Source organism: Monodelphis domestica, chromosome 1 (assembly GCF_027887165.1).
Source record: "Monodelphis domestica isolate mMonDom1 chromosome 1, mMonDom1.pri, whole genome shotgun sequence".
In the NCBI taxonomy this organism is placed as follows: Eukaryota; Metazoa; Chordata; class Mammalia; order Didelphimorphia; family Didelphidae; genus Monodelphis; species Monodelphis domestica.
In genome coordinates, this window is record NC_077227.1 from 643931660 (window position 1) to 643949952 (window position 18293).

The following is an 18293-nucleotide window of genomic DNA, read 5'->3' on the forward strand; positions in this document are numbered from 1 at the left end:
AAAAGAAAAAAAAACAAACTTGGAAAATGATATCAATTAAGTGGTTGATTGAAGATACACTATTTTCCAGAATGACATTTGAATTTTATTAGCCTATTTATAGCCTTCTATTGCCCAAGTCCTTTTCTTTAGAAATCAACCTTCCAGACCCAGGACCACTGTATTTCAGGGTTTTAATTTGGACTCCTGGTCCAGCAGAGAACGTGGGTGTGGATTATAACATGCCTGTTAAGTTCTTCTTGCACCCACCAAGTTAATGACATGGCAGATCCTGCATGAAGCTTCAGGTCCCAAAGTAGGATAGCTAGATGGAATTACTGCAGTGGACCTAGAAGCATCAATTATAACAGCAGGGCAAGGGATATGATAGCGGCTTCAGGAATAAGAGGAAGCAGGATATTTTTTTTCCCCTTTACTTGGTTTCCTTTAGCAAACTACAACCCGCTCAATTCTCCCCTCCCCCAACTTCCACCCCTGGTGGGTGATTTCTCCTCATGAAAGGCATCCAAATCTCTGTAGGGATTTGGTATTGATCACAGGAGAAGGTAGGAAACAACTCATTTCAGCTGTCAAATCCAGAGAAAAGCCATGCTTTCAATGAAACGTGTCATGCATTTTTTTGTTCCTGACTTGAACTTCTGCAGTGATTAAAGGCACTGGGCCAGATTCTCACCCATGGTACAAAATTAAAAAAAAAATGTCACTAAGTTAGATGGCATGTGACTACAACCCAATAATCATACCTGAATGTTAAGGATTTAGCAGAAGAAAATGACAAATTTTCCCCTTCCTGGGAGGAAGGTAGGGGGATGGGAGAGGAAGAAGACAATATTGGCTTGGGTCAACTTCCTGAAAATGCTTGCTTTCACCCAGTGTTGGAATTTTGCCATTGTTGTTGCCAAGAACTCCAAGAATTGCTTTTGCTGCCAGAAGAAAAGGAAAATTAATTCTAAGTCAGAAAGAAGCTGCTTTGAATCTGAAGGTAATGTAGATACGGGCAACTGGGCAACACCATCCTATGCCACTGCCACATTCCTCAAGATAAAAAAAAAAACAACATACTGACAAATTAGTAAATTCCTCTCAGGATGTAATGGGGAACTCTGCATTGAGTGTGAACACCCTAACAGGAATGAGACACCATTTCTATTAGATGATCAGAGATGGATGAATAAATTCAGTGAATTTAAGCCATTGTCCCAAGGTCCATACTGTTAGAGGGACCCCAAGATTCCATTTTGTTTTTTTAAATGTATTAGAAATAATGACTGCAACAATGGAAAGAGCTTTTGGTGATTTTATTGTCCAAAGATTCCATCTTTTGTTAATTCTCCACCATGAGTAACTGTTCAGAGACTCCAGTTTCATATGAGGTATTCCAACTTTGTCTAGACTGAGTTCCTTTTTCATTCACCATTTCACTAGTTTTAATCAGAAGGAATAAGGAGACTAATTTGCTTGTATATAAAACAAACCACTGAAATCTAATCGGTACAAGATTCTAATAAGTATCCAGTAACGATTTGGTAAGCTACAATCTCTAACAATACTATCATATCTCTATTATCCTTTATTTAAAAAGAAATAAAACTCCAGAAGGAAAACTAGTTAACCTATAATCTCAATCCCATTTGAGATCTTTCTTTAAGTATCCTAGAGCTGTTGGGTTGATAATCTTTTCTAATGATCTACCACTCTTTTTTTTTTTTAAATACAGGGACATGTGATTTCTGTCTAGATTCTTCTTTCTTAGATGAAGAGCAGGTCTTTCGTCCCTTTCACTTGAGACAGAAGCTGATTGTTTCTAAAGGAATAGGAAAATGGAAAGGAGGAGAAGGAGGAAGAAGAGGAAGAGGAGGAGGAGAAGAAAATTAGTTGGCATTCATGTAATAGCACTTTAAGGTTTATGAAGTACTTTACAAATATTATCTCATTTTAGACTAATATTATTCTCATTTTAACTGAGGCAGTCAGAAGTGAAGGGACTTGTCCAGTCTGAAACTAGATTTGAACTCAGATTTTCTTGACTCCAGGTCTAGCATTCTATCCACTGAGCAAATAGTATTCTAAAATGACTCTAAACTTCCCAAATTTTACTGGCATGGCTTCTTTATTATATTAACTCTATTTGCATCTAAATAGCCTCCAGCCCTCTAAGGCCATTGGGTTTGAAGATCATCAAGAGAGATGACAGCAGTTAGCACAGGCTCAGGAGAGCAGTAGCCAATTGCAAGATGTAAAAGAGAACAGGATGAAATGAAAAGAAAAGGAAGGGAATAATAGAGGTGATAGGAAGGTCAAGTAAAAAATTCATTAAAGTACAAATTATTTGATTGCTCAAATAATTGGTATATATTTTCCTATACTTCTATCAACAAAATATACTCTTACAACAATTTCTGAATTGTCCTAGAGGTTATAAATGGCATTTAAAAATCTTCAGTAAAATGTTAAAAGTTCATCAGTAGTCTTTGGTACTCATTGGATCAGAGATCTAGAGATGAAAGGAATGCCTGGGGTCATCTAGACTAGCTCTCTCATTTTGGAGCAGAATAAACTTAAACCCAGAGAAGATTAATAATTGAGTCAAGACCACTCAAGTAGTAAAGAGCAAAGGCAAAATTTGAAGCCAGGGCCTCAGATTCCAAATCCAGCCCTCTTTGCACAGTATCACAAAGTCTCTCAAGTGAAAAATCTATAGCATGGCAGCCTCCCATCTAAATACCACCCAGACCTAGTTCATTTCCCAGATGAAAAAGGAAGCAATATGTCATGGTGGCTAGAGAGAGGGCTAAGAAGACCTAGTTCCAAATACTATCTCAAATCCTTAGGAGATGGGTGACCTTGGCTGAATCTCCATTATTTATCTTTAAAACAGGGATTGAACTAGGTGATCTCCATTGGATCCCTTAGATCTATTAGAGCTCTAAAACCCCTTCTGGCTCTAAATCTGTTCCTATATTGTGAAACCATGATCCAGTTCAAAAGCATTATTAGCAATACCATAATGTACATTTTAAGACAACCTCAGATTTATCTAGATAGAAGAATAGGAATAAAAGATTGTTGTGTTTCTGTGTTTTTAAAAACGAATAAATAAATACCTACCGTTTGTTCCAGCATTGAACAATGTATGGTATATTCAGAAGAAAAATAATTGTCAAGGATATTAATCTCCTCTAACTATCCTTAGAATAACTTTAGGTATTGCCACTATGCCAGAGAAATTCCATCAATGTTATTTGTAGGGGGGGTGGAAATAAAATAAGATTTTTTAATAAAGAATAATTAGATAGTTTAATATAATAATAAGTGGAATACACAATAAGGATATATACTAAAATATATGCCTTGTGCAATACAGAAATGGTGTTTCAGGAGATTAACAATTATGATCACCGGTCCTCTTCTGTTTCTGTAATACTCCACACAATCTTTTTTAAATTACTTTATTAACCTTTCCTCCTAGCACAGAAGTGCCCGATTATAGATAATATTTCAAAATCATCTGAGGTGTAAGTGTGTTTGATTTGCTCAGTAATTATTTGTCTACTTTATTACATTGGCCAAGCACACAAGCTCCTTGACCAGCTTTATTTCAAGTCCAGTTAAGAATAGGGTCATATCATTTTGTGGATCACTCCCTTTGGGCCCCCACACACATGAAATTTTCATATTGGAGTCGGTATGGTGCATGGTAACATCGTCCATTTTAAACGTGCAGAAATCATCCTGTGCTCTATCATTAAAGGTTTAAGGCCCCTGAGCATAATGGGAAGGCTGTTATTCACATGGAAGCGAAAGGTGTTTATTCGCCACATGATGGAGACCTGGCCCATTTACATCTGGCCATGCAAATTTCCTCTTGTGAAGTGTGAAGGGGTGTCTCCCACAAGCCCATACAATCATCTTTTGGTGTGCCCACCACACTGCCTCGCCAATTTGTTCCTAGTGGCTCACGCCACACAGAGCATTCTTTCTATTGAGATGGCAGCCTTAGCCCTTTTTTGTCATGTATGCAAATCCCCGCTAAGCAAAATGCGGATGGGGAGGAAGAAAAGAAAAAGGAGATCAAAAAGGCCGTCCTTTGCACCGAGGCCTGAAGAAGAGCAGCTAAGCCTGGAAATCACACTGTGCCAGGCAGGGGGAAAAGTTTGCCTGCTCTAACTTTACAACTCGGGGGCAAATGAAACTGATATTTACATGTTTTTCAAGATGAAAATGCAATGAGATGAAACCCAGTACACAGTTTATTCCTGAGGGCCACCACCGGGATAAAAGCCGAAAGCCCCGGGACTTTGTTTACTGTCCACAATCAACAAATCCTGCAATCTCCATATGGAGCAGGTTTGCAGGGCTCTGTTAGTAATACTGGAGAGTGCTGGTCAGCTCAGTCACCCATAGAATTACAGTGTAGGGTATGGATGCCAGGATTTGAGACCCAAACCGAGCATAAAAAAACACAAAGTAAAATTCAGTGTCAGCACAAAGTTGACAGCGAATGATTATAACAGCTTCGAAGCTTGAAAAAGAGTGTAAATAACTAGGATCCCCTGCGGGCTCACTCAGCCTGCATACATAACAACTGTGATGGACAGCCACTATGGTAAAATCGGGGAAAAAAGTCACTGCAAAGATGCAAAAATTCCTCCTGCAACCAGTCTTAACTGTCACCTTTCTGACTAAATCAGCTACTTCATACGGGAGGCAAAGCAGTGTGTGTAAGCTGCTCTCTTAGAGGGCCCATTGCTCCTTTAGCTACAAAACAGAAATTTTAATTACCAGCTCCTCACTGCTTAGCAAGGGGCTGCAAACCCACTGGTTTCTGAACTTTTCCCAAATCGCATCTCTCTAGCGTTTGGTCCAAGCATGCTCTTGTCCATTAAAGCACTATGGTGGGAATACAATTACGATTCATTTGCAATAACCCAAAAAATAAATGAATAAAATAAAAAGTACAACAAAGGCCAGCCGCTATTAACATACCAGGGCACTTTAATGTGAAACTATTTCCCCCTTTTTCCAAGTATTAATATGCAGGAAAACACACACACAGAAAGAGAGAGAGAGAGAGAGAGAGAGAGAGAGAGAGAGAGAGAGAGAGAGAGAGAGAGAGAGAGAGAGAGACAGAGAGAGAGAGAGACAGAGAGAGAGAGAGAGAGAGAGAGAGAGAGAGAGAGAGAGACAGAGAGAGAGAGAGAGACAGAGAGAGAGAGAGAGAGAGAGAGAATGCACCAAAGAATGGTTTCCAAAGCCTAGACCATGACAAAGATCTTGGCTCAGGACACCCCAAATGGTCAGAGAGCTTTGTGATATGAAACCCCAATTGTAGTTCCCGCTTCTAATCTTATAAAGGAGGAAAAAAAGAAATAAGTGAGATGCATGAATATGCACCTAGCACCTCCTCAGTTTCCTAATTCAATTATAAGATAATTAATCAATTAGCAAATGATCTCTTTTCCTTTTATTATTTATTCCTTGTAAGAATCCTATCTCCAAATGAAATAGCAAGCCAGTTGTATTGAAACTTTGCCCTTCAAACACATTGGTCTTATTTATCTGAATGGAGCAGATGCCTTGCAATGCCAGCCTGTTGTAACTGGACTGTTTGCTATTAGAACCAGAGTACGATTTAAGCTAAACAGAAGAACATAAATATGACATCCTATAGACATTCATGATGATCAACTGTGTTATATCATAGCCAGACATTACTACTTATCCATATAGGAAAAGAGGGGAAAAATACGCATGACATTGTTAAAAGGAGGGCTACAGTCACTTGAAGGAAAGGTGAAGATTGGAACATACAATGCTATTTGCTCTAGAGTTTCAAAATGCTATGTAAATCCACTTAATAGATTCCATTTTTTCCTCCTTTTCTTAGCCTGCTCAAACTCACCCCACTACACTATTTTTTTCTGCAACACACTCAAGGTATCCTTCAAATAGAGAATGTAATAGGCTGCTTTCCCATGGACAGTTTAGCTTATCATCCATGGAAATATCATCAAGGAGGAGAGTGAATGGCAAAATTAAACAATCAGAAATTAATCAGTTCTTTCTCTCTCAGATATTGACTCCGAGAAGGCATCTGCCCTTCCTTCCATGGAATCCCCCCTGATTAATGAAACCATGGAGAAGATCACAAGCAGTGACAAAGCAAGGTAACCGAAAACATCTCCCATCAGCAAGTCAAACTCTATAACTTGTGTTCAACTCATTATGTGTTTAGAGTTTCTTGGGTAGCCATGCCTCTCACTCTCTTTTTCACCAATATGTCAAAGTTGTTGATGGCACAGGGGATAGGGTATCAAGCCTGGAATCAAGAAGACCAGAGTTCAAATCTGTTCTCAGACACTTACTAGTTACTATATAACCCTAGACAAGTCACTTAACTGTTTGCCTCTGTTTCCTTATCTGAAAATGAGCTGGAAGAAGGAAATGGCAAACCACTTCAGGATCTTTGTGAAAAAATCTCCAAATAGGACCATGTGAAGAGTTGGACACAAATGAACCATGTCAGAATAAATCAAAAGGCAGGCTTTCTTCATGCAGTGTCATCACTAGCCATTGTTTCACAATTCATAATCCACAATATTGTGGAATATAACTACATCCCAAGGTGACTGATTACTCAAAATATAAACCAGATTTTTAGTGATAAGCCTAATACCCTATATGATGACTTGTGATATAATACCACATGACTTAAAGAAAAAAAAGGTATACCTATAAACTTCAATTACACAAAGAGTAGAAAATGCAGTTGATTCTGGGAAAGACCCTGGGCTCATCATGGATTTGTACCAAATGCAGCCTGAAGTTTTTCACTCATCCTCCATTTCTAGAAGAGAGCACAAAGTTGTTGTTTTTTAAATTATTAAAATAATGTAAAAATTTGGTCAACATGAAAATTAACTTGTAATTGAAAAAATCTTTTTTTTTCAGTAAGAAAAAACAAAGACCAACCCCAAAAGCTAAGGATCTTTTCCTCTTTCTCCCAGAGAATGGTCAGATGCATAGATACATTGGACTTGTTAGTTGTGCTGGGTGAAGCTGGATTTGTAGGATCACAGAAATAAAAAGCCAAACAGTAGATCTTGGGGACATTATTTCTTAGCAGAATTAGCATAACCCTGCATATCAGAATATTAAAATTTAACAAGGATTTCAAACTATCCTCACATCATCAGCAGAGTCAGGTCACCAATTTTTTTTTTATTGGTCTGGCAGGCTAGGTGTAATTGTATCAATATTTTAGTGTTTGATGCATATGGCCTGTGATACATCGCTTGCATAAATGAAAGCACCAATATTCAATTGCCAATGAAATAATCACACACGCTAGATCTTTATTATATCATGCATTATTTAATTACAATAATCAGAACCCTTTCCAAGGTAAAACAAGATTAAAAAGGGTTTGTTTTATTGGATCTATATATTTGATTTAAACTTTACATGTTAGCTTTACATTAAGAATTTATAAAGCATCAATTCAAATGGTGATATTACAAGAGTTTATTCCTTTTGTAATTAGTGCAGTACTCTTAAAGTACTCTGGCTACGAGAGATAATATTTCAGTATTTTAATGAGCTTTTTAAGTATAATTGATGTAACAATCATTGAATTACACATTTCTACCTGAAGAATAATGAAGGAAACATTTTAATGAGAAATTTAATCATTATTAGCAAATGATCTACCAAACTGCCATTTGCTGACATTTAAAAGCTTAATAGCAGAAAACTGTTATTTTCCAAAGTCTGTGTCAACACCAATAGTGATTACTTCTAGGTAACTCTGATTTTCTAGGTTAACTTTTAGCCTTGCAGTGGTTCATTTGGAAATTTAAGAAAAACTTTCTTTAACCCATAGTTGTCAGATTCTTCCAGAAACTATGGGGCTTGACACTTAGAGTGCTAATTTAAATAAATTAGTCCCTTTTCCAGCCTTCAGCAGTTTTCAGAATAAAAGGGCCCTTTCCTGTGAGTATTCATGCTTGCATCAGCTTGATTCTGATGAATGCCCTGCAAGCTCCCTGATCACACCTCAGACAGAGAGATCTTAAAATGATGTCAACAAGGACTTCTGAAGTTCCCATATTGAAAGGGTTTCAGCATCCATCTGTGGACACGTGGCTCATAGTTCCCTGAGAGAGTAGCTTGTCAACTTCTGGAGTTGTTTTACTGTTAGGTTTGAAGAAATCTCCATGTCTACGGGGAAAAGGGAGAGGGGTGAAGAATGAGAACATGGGAATCTATACCATCATCTTCAAATGGGACGTGAGCATTCAAATAGCAACTAATTAATACTATGTAAAAAGAATTTGACTCACTATTGCTAGAAGTGAAGATGTGCAAAGAAGCTGAGCATTATGAATGATCTAGGAAGAAATAGAGAAATCTGAATAGCATATGCAGGTTGTTGAGGCAGGAGTTAGAGTAGGAGATATAAAGCCAACCATAGAATAAGGACATGAGTTCTAGTTCTACTTTTTAAAAAATGAACACTGGAGGTATAACCCTCAACAAGTCACATTACTTCTTGGGGCTTGAGACAACTGTTGGAAAATTATAGATTTCAGGACAGCAGATGTTAATTTGTTTTTTTAAGGGGAATGTTCTTATTGGGAATTTCCTATATGAATGAAACCACAGGAATTACATATACATACATATGTGTATATATGTAGATAATTTAATATTTAATCTGTATACATAATATACATATGTATTTATCCTATATTAAATATTAATAATAACACAGGCATATATTTAGACAAATCCCATAATGTATATGTATGTATACATATATGTATATATTTATGTGAATATATGTGATTTGATATATTCTCTTAAGGGGGATATAAAAATTAAAATTTATTCTCAATAATATATTTGAGATTTATTAATGAACATTAGAAATCAAGGAATAAAGGGATACAAAAATAAAGGGCACGTGTCCATGGCTGATCAGCCAGTTCAAACAGCTGCCTTGCCACCACCAGGCTCAGGACAGGAAGTAAAGAGGCAGGACCCTCCATGTTCCAGCCTAATATCTCCTTTCTACAGATAGTACTTAATGACAGGAAGTCAGTGGCCTCCTAAGAAATGTAGTTCTTTTCTAGGGTAACAGATTTTCAATTATGCATCCACCCCTGAGATCCATGGAAGACCAGTCTCTCCAAGACATTTTGTAAACATAACCAACTTTAAATTACAGTAATCTGGGGATAAAAGGGAAAAGAACAAACCCATGATAGCTAGGCGCATTGATGAAAAGCTAGTTAGGAGGAAGTCCCCTTCAGCATAAGAGTATACATACAAAACAAATGCATTCAACCCTGCACAGTTCAAATCACCACATCCCAAAGTTCAAAAGTTCACTCTGGATCTTCTGCTGCAACATGTGGTCTGTACAGGTATCTTAATGGTGCCTTCTCCAAACAGTTCACTTTTTGGATTGGAGGTGGGGGGGTAGTGTGCTTCCTATCCTAAAATTACTCTCAAAAAGAATTTAAAATTTTCAATTTAGAATAATAATAATAATAATAATAATACATCCCCCCAAGAGGGTATTAAAAAACACAGGGATCACTAAGCAATGCATGGCTGAATTATGAGATATATGAATCATTTGGCAAAAGAAATCAAAAACATCAAAAAAATTGGAGATAAAAATAAAACTGAAATAGTATATTGTGCATGCAAGCAAAAACGATAATAAAAGAGTTTTAAAAGTAAAAAATATATAGCTTACAATCATTGACACACTGTGTCAGCTAAGGAGAGGTAGAATACAAATGTTTCTCACCAAAAAATGAGATCCATTTCCTTTTTAACTTAACCACTGTGTGAGTACAAATGATTTTCAGAATACAACAGTAATACAGTAGATAATGAACATTTAAAGAAGTACCAAAGTCCCCAAAATTCACAATAGCCTAGTTAATTACAATAGCAAACAAACCCACTATCATATTTTATATAAGTTGATATATGACAAAAAAACTTCAATGAACTGATGGATGTTTGCCACAAATTTTTTATAGATGTAGCAAATCTTTTAACCTTGGAAAATGTATTTTTAAACAAAGTAAAACTTATTTGGGTCTAGAACATCATCAAGAAATCTTAGATTGTTCTGGTGGAAGTAAGTTAAACCGAAGAGTTTTGCAGCTCTTTTTGGCTTCCTGATTCATAGAAACACCTTGGTAGGAACATTTCTTTGTTTTTCTACCTTTAATATAAATATTTAAAAAAATTCATTCAGAAACCACTAGTTACTTAAAGTTATTTCTGAAGACTCCTTAGAATTACCATTTAAATTCTTAGCTCATGAAATTTTTCAAAGGTTGTTAACCAGTTTGAGTCTGTCTATCATCTCTGTGACAATTAACAAATGCAAAATGGGGGGGGGAGCTGTTTATGGGCTTTTACAATATTTTACAATATTTTGTTCAATAATTATGGGGGGAAAGTAACAGACTATATCTAATAGTTAAAACACAGTAGATTAAACTGATTCAGTGTAACAAAATAGTATTGAATACATTAATATATGAACTTAAATAACAGAATTAAATCTTAAAGCAGACAATCAGCAAAAAACAATGTAATACAGAAACTTTCATAAACAATGGATTCTGAAAAGGCTTAAATTTTTCACCTCTAGTTTCTTTAAAGTTCTTTCTCTATCCATTCAGATTCCTTTTGCCTTAATTGTGGAATTTCCCAAAGCAAGGGAGAACATAGGGTTGAAGAATCTCAAGCTGGATGAATCTTCAATACTGGACAGGCCCAAATGGCAAAGGGTGGTAGGGAGATGAATTTCTCCCCTGAACCTCAGGCAAGATAAGCAAAATGATCAGGGCACTCATGAAGAAATATCCTAAATCTGGAAGCTGTTTGAAATAGGTAAGGTACTGCTCTTTTAAAGAGTGTCCCATGCTTGCAATTTTTTTACTTACTATTTGGAAGAGTAACTTCCTTCTTCACTTCCTCCCTGAGGTAAAACACTAGTTTCCCCAGCCACATGGAAAGGGAGTTAGGAGGCTAATCATTGTCTAAGGGAAATACACCCCCGATTTTACCAGTTGCCAAGAGATATACTCCAGGTCTGTGAGTTCCAAAGACATATCAAGCAGCTACCAGCAGCTCAGCAGGAACAACAACAGTAGTTGGGCTTGGGGCCAGAGATCAGGAGGAGGTATTGAGGAACATGGGCTCAAGCAGATGGGCAAGAGAAGTGGCTTATCTCCTCTTCTCCAAGTGTCCCCCAGATAAAAATCGCCTTGCCAGTAGGGAGAGCAACTAGGCACAAAGTAGGGAAAGAAAATGGCAGCAGCTCCAAAGAGAATTTGGAGTTCTCTCGGGGTTTGTGAGGGTGGGTGGGTGAAAAGCCTTGGCAGGAGAAATGTGGCTTAAAAATTTATCTAGGCTATCTTAAAAAAAATTGAGAAGTTCTCTGACTAGTGGTTGCCATCAATGTAAAAGTTAAAATTAAATCTCAAGGAGTTGGCATGGGTCCTATAGGCTTCAGCAACATTATACCATTAGAAGTAACATCTTAGAAGTGAAAAATGGAGCCAAGAAGCCACTGATTTCATCATTTTGCTTTTTCTTTAAAACCAAGGGGTAATGGCCAACAACCCAGCCAAAATCCAGGCTCATTTATATTGTATTATTGTATTATGTTATCATTTAAAACTGATGCAGAATTTACTTTCTATCCTGAACAACTAAGGAACACTATCCTAAATCATGCTGTGTGAGTCTTTCCTTTAAGTTATGAGAGTAGTGTCTCCATTAAAATTTATTATGGGAAGCCATAAATGGATGCAAAGTGAAGTATCAATGACTATGACAATGGAAATGGAAAGACTAGCAGCAAAAACAAAACTGAATAGTGTAGGATTAAAATTACCAATTTAGTTCTGAAAAAGAAACAAATTAACACTTTGCAGAGATGGGGGACTACACCTTCATAATGTTGAATATAGTTAGGCTGAGGTGATTTCCTAAAATTGGGGAGAGGTTGTTATTTTTGTTTTGAGATTAGGTTTCCCTATTTTTCCCAGGCTGGATGTACAATAGCCACTAATAGGTCTGGACACAGAAATGGTTTGCATGGAAGCTTTGACCTGGCCTGGGTCTGTCCTGTGCTGGTTAACCTTTCCCTAGGAAGCCTGTCTTCCTCTGAGGGACTCATGATATTGGCATTAGAATTAGAATGGATACCCAATTGGATCTGTTCCTCCTACAACTCAGAACTCTTATTCAGTATATATAACAGCCTCAGGCTTCTCAGTAGCAGGAATTATAGGTCTGACACTAACAGCTTGACCCATCTATTGTTTTTTTTCCCCTTTCTCTTCTTTATTCTTTATACCAAGGGTGACTCTCTTAGAAATGGAGAAAGAAGGAAGGGAAGTATACATAGATGTAGATATCCACATATGACATATATACATATGAATAGGAATATGTTATAAAAACAAAGGATAGTACTGAAAATTTAAACAAAGAACTTCTCTGCAGATCACATCTCCTTTATAACCTAATTAGTAAGGTCCCAAGTAAATCTGAATAATGCTTTTATCATTTATATCTAACATGATCACAGAATCAAGAAATCTCAAAATGGGAAGGTACCTCAGGTATTATCTGGTCCATACTCATAGGACTTCATGGATAGTTTTGAGGAAGTTTTTGAACTTAAAAGGGGGAAATTATATTTTTGTCTTCCTTTGTAATCCCATGTATTTTATTTCATGAATTTAGAACATTATTCTGGGAAGGGATCTATAGGCTACAAAAAAAATAGTCACTTAGGAAGTACATGACACACACACACACATTTTAAATAAGAATCCTTGTCTAGTCCAATCAGTATCTGAACAAAAAGGGCTTCTACAACATCCTGTGCAAAAATTGCCATTTGGATTTTGATTTAGGATCTCAAGTGAGAAGCAACTTAGAAGTTTCCTAAACCATTTCATTATGTTTTTGGATAACCCTATTTCTTAGGAAGTTTTTCCTTATATCAAGAATCTGCCTCTAAAAATTCTAACCATTGCTATTGATTCTCTACTCTGAGAGTGAGCAGAATAGCTCTTTCACTATAGAGTCCTTCAAATATTTGAAAATAATTATTCTACCACTTTCCTCCTCTGTATTCCCAGCACACAAGCACAGCCAAACCCAAATACACTCACACCAATTCTTTTCTTCAACAGTCTAAATAAACATCTTTAATTCTTTTAATATATATAATCTCCACATTTTTCACTGCCCTGTTCATAAGACCCTCTAGATGCTCTCCACTTTTTTTCAGCAAGTATCTATAAAGCATCAACATCTTCATGGAACTGTTAGATATTGTGTTATAAAGACAAAAACAAAGAGTCCTTGCTGTCAAGGAACTTAATTAAGATGGACCTTTCTAACAAGCAGTATCTAGAACTGATTACAATATTTTCTATGCAGTCTGTCCAATGCAAAATGAAATAAGAATATTATTTCTTTGTTCCTAGATGTGCTTATTCTCTTAATATGGCCCAAGATCACATTAGTTTTTAGAGCTATCTCATCATAATTAACATATTGAGCTTACAGTCTTAACAAAGCCACCAAATCTTTTTCAAACTGCTATCTAGTTCCTCCTTCCTTGCATTTCACATGGGTTCAAAAAATCAATTTCATAAATATAAGATTTGACATTTATCCCTATTCCATTTCATTTTCTTAGATTTGGCCAATGTTCTAGCTTTCTAAACTCTTCTTATTGCCTGATTCCATTACCCAAGACTTGGACTATTCCTCCCAGTTTTTGGGTTGTAGGCAGATTCTTATAGGCCTATGTATGCCTTTGTCTGACATTTGATAAAAATGTTCACCATCAGAAAGCTCAAAATAGACCCTTTTGGCACTCGATTGAAGATCTTCCACAATGATGGCAAATAACGACTTTTTTCTGGAAATGGTTATTTAACTAGTTTCCAATTCACCAATAATTGTACTATTATTTAACCTACATCTCCCTGTCTTGCCTAAAAATTATACCTAAGAGATTATGTCAAATACTTTGATAAAATCTAGGTCACAAATATCTCTGGAATTACTTAGATTTATCAGGCTTCAAATACTTTGATAAAATCTAGCCAAAAAAAGGGATTGGGGAGAAGTTATTCTGGTATTGCCATTTTTTTATTTTAAAGTAAACCCTTTCTTTTAATCAGTAAGTATTGGATCTAAAGCAGAAGAGAAGTAAGGGCTAAGCAATGGGGGTTATATGACTTGCCCAGAGTCACAGAGTTAGGAAATATGTGAGTTCAGATCTGAAACCAGGTCCTCTTACCCCAAAGCCTGACTCAGCCATCTAGCTGCCCCATGATCCATTCTTGATGAAGAAATTCTAACCTTTGTTAAACATCATAGGATGAAGCAATGCATTCTTAGAGACTTTCAAATGACAATTTTAATCTTTGTATTTTGAGCACCTAGGATGGTGTATGGATCTAGTTGGCACTTAATACTAGTGGTTTGATTAATGCCAGTACTTCAATTTTCCTATACCAGAGATGAATGAACACAAAAAACGAAGAGCATGATTGAATGAATGATTAGTTGAGAGGATGAGAAGACGAGGCAAGAGTAGTAGGTTTAATCAGATCATTTTAAAGAACTATAAGAACTTCTGCTCAGAAAAAAAAAGAATGGGGAAACAGTAGAAGAATATATTAAAACAAGTATTAGAGTAAAGGGAATTCTATGAAGTCAGCAAATATTTCTTAAATGTTTACTACATACCAAGCACTGAGCTGGGGTCTACAAATATAAATAAAAAGATAATCCCTGCTCTCAAGGAGATTGTATTCTAATAGTTGAAGACAAGATGTAAAAAGAAGTTGAAGATGGAATAGAGATTTTGGTGGAGAAAAAATCCAGAGAGTAAGTGGTAGTTGGAGGAAAATGAAGGAATGGCCATGGCTTGCCTGAGTACTTCTTTAAAATGTAGATTCTGGAAGAAACAAATAAACAAACTATATATACACAAATATTTAATAATTTTTCTTTAACCTGATCACCTGTGCTATATCTAGTATACTGGCATCCTAAAGACTCATTCATTAAGTTAGAAAAAAATGCAAACTCTTTGTTCCTAGTGTAATATCACTGGATTCATTTAGAAGGCAGAGCCACAAAACTGAAACCAATTAAGGTTAACAAGTCTCCCCTAGTTCCTGCATCAACTGTTTATCTACATTGGTGGTCAATAAATAGTTTTCTGGATGCAAAAATGGTCAAGATTTCAAGTAGGGTTAAAGCATGCTATTAAAAACAAGAATAAAATTCACATCTGATTTCAAGGAATCCCAATAAAGTAGGTGGCTTTTTGTATTTCTATCATTCAAATAAGTTTCTTGGGATAGGAATATGATAAATTTTGAGAATCTTATATGAAATCCTCAATAAGTATAATCTCAAAAAAATTATTTTATCCAGAAAAGTATTGTCTTTATATGTGGCTTAAAAAGAGACACTGAAGTAAGTCTTCTGAGATTAATTTAGCTATGAGGAAAAAGCATGTGCATATCTACTGCAACCCAAATACACTACATTTACTTGTCTTTGTTCATATTGTGCCCCCCCACATTTAAAAAGTTCTCTTTCCACTCATTTAGTCTTCCCTAATATATTGGCCCTAAATGGTTTCTCTCCACTCAAATTCAGGAAGGAAGGAAGGAAGGAAGGAAGGAAGGAAGGAAGGAAGGAAGGAAGCAAGGAAGGAAGGAAGAAAGCAAGGAAGCAAGGAAGGAAGGAAGCAAGGAAGGAAGGAAGCAAGGAAGCAAGGAAGGAAAGAAGGAAGGAAGCAAGGAGGGAAGGAAGGAGGGAAGGAAGGAAGGAAGCAAGGAAGCAAGGAAGGAAGGAAGGAAGGAAGGAAGGAAGGAAGCAAGGAAGGAAAGAAGGAAGGAAGCAAGGAGGGAAGGAAGGAGGGAAGGAAGGAAGGAAGGAAGGAAGGAAAGAAGCAAGGAAGCAAGGAAGCAAGGAAGGAACAAAGAAAAAAGGGGGCTGGGAGTTTCATTAAGCACTTGCAAAATGCCAATGTGTGTTAATAGCCAAGGCTACAAAAGCAAAGAATGGCCCTGGAGTTTACATTCTATTAGGAGAATGCTATACTTCATCTATACTTCATTTATAAGTTACATATATAGGGGTTCTCTGTGTATATGTGTGTATGTGTGTGTGTGTGTGTGTGTGTGTGTGTGTGTGTGTGTGTGTGTTCCAGTAGAAATGACCACATTAATCTGACTGTGATTTAGGAGTTAGAAAAGGGATATGCATATGGGGGAGTTGGGTGAAGGGGTTAGAGTGGATGGACCACAGAAATAGCCAAAATATAAAGTGAAACATGGCTGAGTGCAACAGGATATAGTGAAATATATGAATCTCTTGGAAATCACTACAGTAGGAGTCCAGGGCACGAATTCCAGACCTGAAAGGTCTAAGTCCTACCAGGCATAGCCCCAAGAATAGGAGCAACATGGCAGCCAGGAAGCTATCTTGAGTATGAAGTGAAGCATGGCTGTGGCTAGTTACATATGGTGGCTGGTGTAAAGTACTCACTTAGAAGGTTGATATGATCACTTAGAGACTTAGAGATTTAAATAAAGAAATAATTTTAAATTTAAGACTTGGAGGAAAAATTCTGAGAGATAAGAAGAATATATCTCATAGAAATGAAATAACTTTAATAATAATTCTATTCATATTAGGATCTTTGTGTTTTATTTTCCTTACAATAAAGAACCTGAATTCAAATTCCAGTCCTGCTTCTTACTACCTTAGGTAAGTCACTTAATCTCTTTGGAGCCCAGACTACTCTGCAAAATAAGAACTAGATGACCTCTAAAGTCCCTTCCAGTTCTAATATAATGAAAGCTCAAACAGCTACATGTCTGGTAGTGTTATATTTTCCTCTGCATGTGCCTTCTTTCCTCAACTAGATTGTGAAGTTCTAGAGGCCAGGGACTGTCTTTCTGCACAGTAAGCATTTATAGAGAGCAAATATTCAGTACCTATAGATGCTGAATGATTGATAGCCATCAGACTTCATCAATGGGCCCTTGAAAGGAACAACTCAAGCTTCAGCATTAATGAGCTCCCTGCAGGATGTCAGCACCCCCAAAATAATTCTCTATAGCCTGTTCTGTGATGAGAAGCATCCTACTCAATGAGAGAAATATGATCTAGAGGGGAATTGCTGGGCAGGGAGCTAGAGTTTTTCATAATTGGCCTTGGTGGTAGCAATATTCTCAACAGCTGCTGCTGTGCTACAACTTAGTTAGCTGTCTCAGGTACAGGGGGCACACTTGGCAATGCTGAGATAGACAGGCAGAAAGGAGATGTTGTGAAGAAAGCACTTTTATCCACAGAACAAGATTTCCCTCTATCCCAAATATACTCTCAGGATTTGAGGGTAGATCACTCATTTTTGGAGAAACTAAACTTTTCTCTGTTACCTTTATCCAGCAATCATCCATTCTTTTCAATGTTTTTCAATAGTAATATATGTTGGAGTTTTCTGGATTTAACTAGAACGAATGTAACAAAGTAGGAGAGTAAGGGGCTTTCTAACAAGCAAGTTTTGATCCAGTTTTGTTTTTACTGAGAAGTTATATACAAATAAAAAATTAATAACAAATTTTTCTTTTGATTTCAATTATTTGGGGGTATTGGCCTCTTTTTTTGCTGGAAACATCAACTCTGGTTACCCTACACACTGTATCTTTTTGTTTATATATTTGGGAGGGTTCTGCACTAAAATTCTCCCAATGCCTCACTGTGGCTTGAAATTGATCCTGAGTTTTTAAATTTAGACTGACCAAATTGGAAAGTTTAGAAACAGGCTTTCCATCTTCTGACAGAAAGCTTAATTGATTTCAAAGGCATTCATTACTGGAAGGTGGGCCACCAGGTAACAACTTTTTTTTGAGATCAGATCTATAGGTATGATATGCTCTTAGGGCACTTATGTCCTCAACTATTGAATCATGGATCTGTTGAAGTAATGAGGCTTGGGAAGATGAAACATGCCAGTTTGTTTAAAAGTCATCCTTCGGATTCTTCTTGCTCATCTTCCTCTCTATCCTTGCCTCACTGGTCCACTGCTATCTGAAATCCATTTGCAGTTTCTATACATACTTATAAGTTTATATGCTGTGTCTCCAATAGTATAACTTCCTTGTACACAGGGATTGTTTAATTTATTGATTCTGCAAGCT

The 18293-nt window shown here is 36.6% G+C and overlaps 1 long non-coding RNA gene across 2 annotated transcripts in view; it reads right to left on the reverse strand.

The window, feature by feature from the left end:
- Positions 1-7335: 7335 nt before the first annotated feature.
- The window catches only part of LOC103100526 (uncharacterized), a 97426-nt gene continuing 86468 nt past the window's right edge, over positions 7336-18293 (reverse strand). For both annotated transcript variants that reach the window (XR_001626435.2, XR_459244.2), the window contains exons 6-7: positions 8343-8390; positions 7336-8220 (exon numbers count right to left, since the gene is read on the reverse strand). This is a non-coding gene — a long non-coding RNA (uncharacterized LOC103100526). The remainder of the gene's footprint in view (positions 8221-8342; positions 8391-18293) is intronic.